Genomic DNA, 8,279 nt, shown 5'->3' with positions numbered 1-8,279 from the left:
TTATTAAAGACTAAATTATTCCTCTTTACAAGCTTTAATTTTTCAAGTCAAAAAAAATTGTACCATAAATTCTTTCAATGTATATTTTACTAAATTTTTTGAATGTAGATAAAAAATTTCAATTTTATTAAACAAAATAGTTAAATATGACAGCACCATTGCTATAACAACAATTTAAAAATTCGAAAACAATACAAAATTACATCATCATAAATTAATGACAAGAATTAAAATTATAATTGAATCCAATAGTTAATTATCTATGTATGTGATTTTGAACATTACTACACATCCGAGCCCAATTAATTCAACATCTTTGGTAAGAATTGTGCATTGTTTTCTTGCATCTTCTGTATTTGTGCAGCTTGCCTTTGAACCAATTTTCCAAAACGCACAGTAAATGTGTCCAGTTCAATTTTAGTAAGATTTAAGGATAAGGTACACCAGAGATCAAAGGCACCCAAACTGATCAGTCTCCCTAGCTCCCACAGCAGCACCGAGCAAAACGCAACAAATTTTCACATAAAACATTAGAAACGGTCCACTGGCAACATAAATTTTGAGAATCCAAAGATGAAAACAAAGAAATATCTTCACTGAAAGAACAAATTTTGCTTGCATATATGATTACTATACCGTTATTAACAATCCCTTGTCAATTCCAAGGATCACCTAAACTATATTGTTCAAAATAAAAAATGTAGCTAGCGAAGATCATATACCATTTCAACGGCTTATCAAAAATGTATTAACCCATTCAATGGCAGGATGCTGCCAAAAAAGCTAAAGGAACGTGATTGGAAGGAGTCTCTGAAGAATAGCAAATAGCAAATCAGCTTATCTCAATCATTTTATTTTATTTTTGATCGGTAAATAAACGGTTTCTAGAAAGCCTCATGCGATATAAAATTAGGTTTTTACTCCACCATATATATTCGATCTACCACCGGAGAGATTAAAAACAATGAAACCATTTGAATAGTTACCTATTTTGTTAAGAATCAATCCATATGTTTCTCAGCTTTTCCGTTACTCACTTCCATTACCAACCTTTCCATATCAATAACGAATACCAAGTGGAGTAGTAGATCTCTGGCATTAAGGAACGACTTGAGAGAGTGAGAGAGGTGGAAAACTGGTTATTGGCTTGGTTGTGTGGTGCTGGTGGTTTTGAGAGAGACATGTAGATGATTGATGGTGGTCTGATCGTGTGTGATAAAGGGGCGTTTCAGCAGAGAGGATCGGATTGAGGGAGAAGAATGGGAGACGAGAGAGAGGGAGGCAGAGAAGGTGATGTAGAACTAGATTTAGGGTTTTTATTTATTTATTTTGGGATTAATAAGGGATCCGACGTTTAAGGAAATCCTATGGTTATCAAGAAAATCCAATTTGAGAAGTCATGAGATGGGCAATTGGGCTTTTTCACTCTTGAAACCAATGATTTTTTGAGACCATGAAAAGTGAAAACTTTGATCGGAGAGGACTTTCTTTTATATTTGGTAGGTCATTACGAAATAAAGCCCATCATCTCTTATCCGCATATATTAACTAATGATCAGAATATATTTATATATATATTTTTTAATAGGTCATTATGAAATAACGCCTAACATCTCTTATCCACATATTTTAACTAATGGTCAGAATACATTTATATTATTTTTATTCATAATTATTCTACTGATTTCTCGATGGCTTTCCAAAAATAATTTGAGGAAATTAATTTTTCCCCGATATATATTGTGTTATATTATTGGATTAAGAAATTACAAAGAAAATATGAGACTTTTGTAGGAAATTGGCAAGGAGACGAGAAACATGTTGTACTCCAATGAGTCCAATCCATTTTTTTATTTAATTATTTTTATTTTTTTGGATAAAAAATTGATATATTTAATAAAAGAAAAGTCATTACAAGAAACTAGACGGGAGCCTAGCAACAAGTTTGGCTGGAACACCTTTTTGGATAGCTAAAAAAGAAAAAAAATTCATCGGGGGAGGAGGAATTAAAAGAGATAGATGGAAGTCTGGCAACAAGCTGGGCTCCAATCCTTTTTTGAATGACAACCCCGATCCAATTATTTTTCTTTTAAATAAAAAATAGGGGTGACTATCCAAAAGGGTGTTAGAGCTCAGCTTGTGGCGAGACTCCCATCCAATCTCTTGTAATTTTATTATTTATATTTGAACCATAATAAATACTAATAAAAAAATTAACATTATTTTTTATTTTATTTTTTTAAATTAGGTTTGGTTATGCTACATTTTTTTTTCTTAACCGAGTTCGGCTAGTTTTTATTTTAATTTGAAGAAAGTTCAGTTAGGAGAAAAAACTGTGACATAACTGAATATACTGACTAACTATAGGCTAAGAAGAAAAAAATGTGATGTAGCCGACTTCGATTTTGAGAAAAAATTGCGACCTGAAACTCAATATATAGGTTTTCAGAAAAAAGATCATTTAGGAAGAAAAAAATGCGACGTAACCGAACTCAATATATACGTTTTTAGATAATGTATTCGTTGACCAGCACAAAATGTGTTTAACGTTGACAAAGAACTTGCGGGAATGACTAGCATTTGGATAGGCGGGGGGCTGGGATAGATTAAAGAGTTAATTATTTTCATGTCTCCATTTATAGATTTTATCTGGATTAATCATCTCACATTTCCCCCACTTTATTTGTCTTGCCTTTAGCATTTTCCCCACAAATTCTTCTAATATCTCTTGTAATTTTTTCTTTTTCTTTTTTAATTCTTCATTTACTAATTAAGAGAAGAAAAACTTTGATGGTTTTTGTGTATTTTTTTTAATGGTAATAAACTATATTGATAAATTTACTTTCAGTATTAGGGGTACCAAATTTTGGCGCAACAATATATTTGCACAACGACTATGTTTTTCCAATTATAAATAAACTTTGATTCGTGTATTTCCCACGTGCATATCTCTTAGTCGTAGTGTAGCGAGGTTAGACGATCCTTACGATCAACACTAATTTTATTGGTATCCAAAGATCTAAGAGTACGCTTAGCACCATATGTAAAAAGCAAATATAATCTGACGATTCTCATTGGTTTTAACTTCTTCTTCTGATATCCAAACAATAGCTGTTATGATTTATTATCATCTACACATACACTCTTTGAGAGAATTTGTACCAAAACATATACCGAATGAGGTCAAATGAATTTTAAAACACGATGAAGAGAATGCAAGTACTTTACAGAAGACACGTGAGTAAGAACGAATCACAATATCAAAAAGTGAAGGTCGAATTCTGATATATAGCATCAACCTTTAACGCGAAATAATACAAAATCTAAAGTTAAATGATTTTTTTTTGGAATTGACTTGTATAATCTATCAATATGTAAAATGAGATTAAAAAAATATTTAAGTCGATTTTCTTTTAATTGGGAATCACCTTATGTTCTTTTCCGATCAAAAAAATTATAAGACTGTGCAATATATAATAATAATAATAATAATAATAATAATAATAATTGCTCTTATCCCACGTGAGACTAACCTTATTTCCTTTGATCGAGCCAAATCACTGCTAATCTCCAGTTTGTTAGATCCACAGCCATCTCACCAACTATCTGCGTAAAATCACCTTTATGCAAAATCTTGAGGTATACCTTACTATTTTATATTTATAACTTCATCTCAATTGATACTATCAATGTGCATGCCGACTCAATCTACTGTACATAATTATCATCACGTTCTTGAGCCATGACATTTCGTTCCAGTTTGCTCCATTTGAGTTAGGTTGGAGTGCTAACACCACCAACATGTTCCAAAAAAGAAATCCGAAGTTCGAATTATGATATTTACCATTAACCTCTAACACAAAAGAACAAAATCTAAAGTCAAATGATTTTTCACGCTCATTTTCCATGTTATCCATCAAGCTTACACAATACGCTTGTCATTACTCGTTTTCATCGAGATTCTATCCATTTCCTCGGTTATCTATAAATTTTATCGAATGTCCATAGATCTTACCCAATTTCACCCGGCTTCACATGGATTTCATCAGTTTCTCAAGTTTTCATCGATATCACAAAATATCGCTCGACTTTGCTCAATTTCTCTTGGATATCTTCGAATTTTCTTGTTATCCATTAATTTCACATATCTACCGACTTCAATTAATTTCATCAATTGTGTCTGGTACCGGTAGCATAACAACCCGACTTGTCCGACTTAACTTTTTTCTTTTCTCCTTTTTAAGTGAAAAGATCTTACTGATTACAAGTGATACAACTCTCTTAACGAAGCCATCTACATGGGGCAAAAATATAATTGACACAAACATGTATGTTTTTTTTTTAATCAACTTTTTTTAAAAAAATATTATACGTTACTTTTTAAAAATAGCGTTCTAAATTTCCACCAATTTTTTCGCTAAAAATCTAATCCCCTCCGCCTATTTTTACATCCCGTCCCATCTCTTTTAAATCCAACGACAATAAACTATGACAAGTCATTGATCCGTATGCTCTCGTCGAGTTGTTTCACAATTGCAATCAGTAATGGCGGGAATAACTAAGTTTTGGCGCACTAAATCCCCAAAATTTTCAACAAAATTTTTACTAAAATTCTTTTCCCTCCATTGGAATCCTACTAGCCCCATCGTTGCCTATTATTTTTCTTCTTCGTCATTGCTACTTAAGGCTGTAATAAAACCCACAGACAGAATTTCATAGTTAATTTTCTCTCACCAAAATCAAAAACCCAAAATCTACCCTAAACCGAAACCCATCTTCGAAACTTCATTTGAATGATTTTTTTTCGACAAAAAGAAATCATCATCAACAACAACGACAGGAACAAGTTTTTTCCCATTAGAAACCCACCATAGAATTCCCCTCATAAACATAGAATACATCTGATCTTTAGGACATGTTCTTGTGTAAATTCTATTACTCGATTTCGAATCCGATCTCAGATTAGTGATTAGTATGCTGTAATCTGCATTACCCATAAAATGGTTAGGCAAATCATTTACAAATTACAGTTTTTCAATTTAATGGTGGAAATTGGAGTTCATCCGATTGTAACCGTAGAGATCCATTAATCAGGTAAGTAAGTTTGATATGTTCATCTATTTATTTCAAATACGTTTTATGTGGATTAAATATTTTGAAGCTTTGGTACCAATTACATCTATGTTTTTCTAATTTCTTATGATTTCCGTTAGTTTCTCAGAAATCTATTCGAATCTTGTATTGTTCTAAAGAACAGTAATTGATTTGCTAATTGTGTTTTTATTTTGTTGCAGCTAGGACTGAGTTTTGGTTCGTTTGAAGGATTTGGGTATCCATCAGCAGCTGAGTGAATCACCAGTTTTGGGTAATTTTCTTCTTGTATTTCTTTGCTTCCTCGTTTGAGTTAATCTCAGTCATCATTTTGATACGTGTTACCTGTTTGAGATAATGTCCCACTTGCAAGTATTATGGATTGCTTTCTCAACAGTAGTTATAGTGGTTAAGAAGATGCAGCTCTGGTTTTTATTTCTTTAGTCATTCCTCAATTTGTTGTGATTTGCTTCCGTACTTATGCAGTAAGTGCTCACCTGATTTTGTGACAATTCCAAGTGGATGATATGTAATCCTAACTTTTATGAGACTGAGTGTAGACCATATATTATCTACCAATTATTTTCACCAAATCTCTTCTCAACAGCCATGCTAAGTGAGTCTACTTTCATATTTCTTGTAGGGCCATCTGAGGTTCCTGAATAGAAGCTAGAATTCAAGCATAGGCTTCCAATAGCTCTTGGAGCAGCTAAAGGTGATCCTCTGGAAAATCAGAGAGCATTGATGGCTTCCCTGGTATTGGTTTTGGTTATTTTAGTAAGAAAAAGCATTAGAAGGTTCTTTGTTCGCCCATGCTATAGATGCTGCCTCTAAGGCATTAATTTAGTCAAGAACGTCCTCTTTATGGACTAGAATCTTGAAGCAGTACTCTCTGGATAACGTCTTTCTTATAATTTCCATGCAGGTTTAGCCCACCTGCATACTATGAGTCCTCCTTTGGTACATAAGAATTTCAAAACATGCAGATGTTTTACAATGCGACACCTCAAGCATTAGTAAGGACACTTGTTAGTGTTTGCCACGTCTTTACTTTATAACGACACATCAGGGTGACATAATTTCAAGTCGATCTAGTAGTATTAGTTATCAGTTTGATTGCCAAACTAGGTTATTTGCATTTCTAGGGATTCTGTCGACAGTCTCAGTGATGATGTCTCAAAACTTGCCAGAGGATTGTCAAATATTGGTGAATTGGTTTCTATAATGGATTCTGCTAAAAAGGTCATTAGTTCATTAAGCACTTCGTTTTTGTATTTTGTTATAACTAAAGCAAGAAAAGAAGTAAAAGGATACAAAAGATAAAATCCCATCGCGGTTGATGTTTTGCATCAGATTTCATTGTGGGTAAGTTTGTCACATGAATCGGATAGTTGGAACCAATATCATCAATCAAGCATTCAAGCCATATGAAGGTTTTGGGATTTTTTGGCAATAAGCTTTTGACTGTTCCATGTTTCCCTTCCTCTATGTGAGTAGGACGGAGTGTAGGGGTGTTCTTCAACAATTTTTTTTTTTTTTTTGGGATTTCCTCTTTGGTAGAGTCTGAAGCATCCAGCAATTGCATTCCCTACCTGACTCTTTTGTTTTTAATTGTAGGATGGAAAATACGGTGTGCCGAATTATGCGGTTTCTCGTGTTACTTCGAAGGTAGTCGAAGCTCCATCATGATCAAATCTGCTGATGGGAAGATTTCTGATACCCTCGTGAATGGGGGTTTGGGTCATCATAAAGATTCTATTTCTGTAAACGGGAAGTTAGAGACATTCAAGGACCTTATCATCTAGCCTTGCTCTGCATGTCTTCTTTTTCATTTAGTCCGGAGTTCAAAGTCATCCGCATAAAGAAGTAATGAGAACAGAAGTCTGTAGAATGCTGAGACTGATTTCAACAAATGTACCGAAATCATCTTTGAGTTGAAGAGGAAAAGAGGTGAAAGAAGATGATGGGAGGCGGGTCAAGTTTGTGATGATTCCCAAGATTTTGTCAGCACAATTGCATTAAGCATTTAGCTGGTTCTATGAGATTTTACTTTAGTTTATTTTTTCTAGTTTCCCGCCATTTTTATTCTGACCAGTTCCAGAAGTGAATTCCAAACCAAGATGTGTGTAATTAGTTCCTTTCTATTTATTTTGTTATATTTCCATGGAGGGGTTCCTTTGCAATAATAAGTTGGTATTCTTATTTGGTGGCCAACCTTAAGGGTGCAGGGAAGAGATTCTTCTTCGCGGCAGTTTCCATGTAAAATGTGACGGTGAAAATCAGAAGTTTTTATTGATCAAATCTTGGGATTTTGTAGATCATTCTTAGTAACTTATATCCCTATTAGACCGGTATATATCCTAGTTAGTTACTAGATAGAAGAAAGTATTTCTCAGTTGCTTGACTTGTCAATCTCGTGTTTAGTACTCAAATATGCGAATCCCTGTCTCTTGTTTTTTGTTGTAATTTCCCTTCTTATAGATTATGCTCACAGAATAATAATCACCTATTGATATTAGTATAATAGGAGGGATATTGGGTTGTTCTTGAGGTTCAAGTCCATTGTTTGAGATCTAGGTGGACCTTCGGGTGATTCAGGTTCAGCTGCTGCCTGTGAGGAGTGTCCTTGTTAAATCCATCACGTATGCCTGTGGATGCCAGTCATACTCTGAAGCAACATCACCACTTCAATTCCTAGAACTGAGTAGACAAAATCACAAGCAGTCACTGAATATTCGGATTTGGTGACTATAATTTGTCTTGCCACTACAAAGTTTTAACGGTAAAATTTCATATTTGCTTCGTATTCATTTAGATGACGAATCAATTTTTGTTTGCACAAATAGATATAAGGACAAAAGTTACACATTATGAGCAATAGTTCTTTCGGAGACCAATTTTTTCTCCGTCAGCAGAAACAATCCATTTGCGACAACAATTTGTTTGGATACTAATAGTTCTAACAGCAAAATCCTTATTTGACGGGCATTTATTTCGGCAACAAACTAATTTTGTCAGTGTAAGATACGTTCAGGGACAAAAGTCTCGGATTGTTAGCAATAACATGTTTGGAGACTATAATTTTCCTTTGTCACTAGAAACCAAGTCCGTGACCGAAATAATTGGTCACAAAGAAATATTTTGAGGCGGAGACAAAATTGGTCACTATATTTGGTCACAAGAAAAAC

General features: G+C 33.8%; 1 long non-coding RNA gene across 1 annotated transcript; it reads left to right on the top strand.

Moving 5' to 3' along the window:
• The first annotated feature begins 4,691 nt into the window (after window positions 1-4,691).
• On the top strand, window positions 4,692-7,278 carry LOC113311645. Its single transcript, XR_003341605.1, has 5 exons — window positions 4,692-5,094; window positions 5,295-5,365; window positions 5,735-5,847; window positions 6,017-6,107; window positions 6,709-7,278. It is a non-coding gene; the product is annotated as an uncharacterized LOC113311645 (long non-coding RNA).
• Window positions 7,279-8,279: the final 1,001 nt, after the last annotated feature.

This window comes from Papaver somniferum, chromosome 1 (genome assembly GCF_003573695.1).
Source record: "Papaver somniferum cultivar HN1 chromosome 1, ASM357369v1, whole genome shotgun sequence".
Classification (NCBI taxonomy): Eukaryota; Viridiplantae; Streptophyta; class Magnoliopsida; order Ranunculales; family Papaveraceae; genus Papaver; species Papaver somniferum.
The sequence above is the reverse complement of the archived record's forward strand: the minus strand, read 5'-3'. Positions and strand labels throughout refer to the sequence as shown.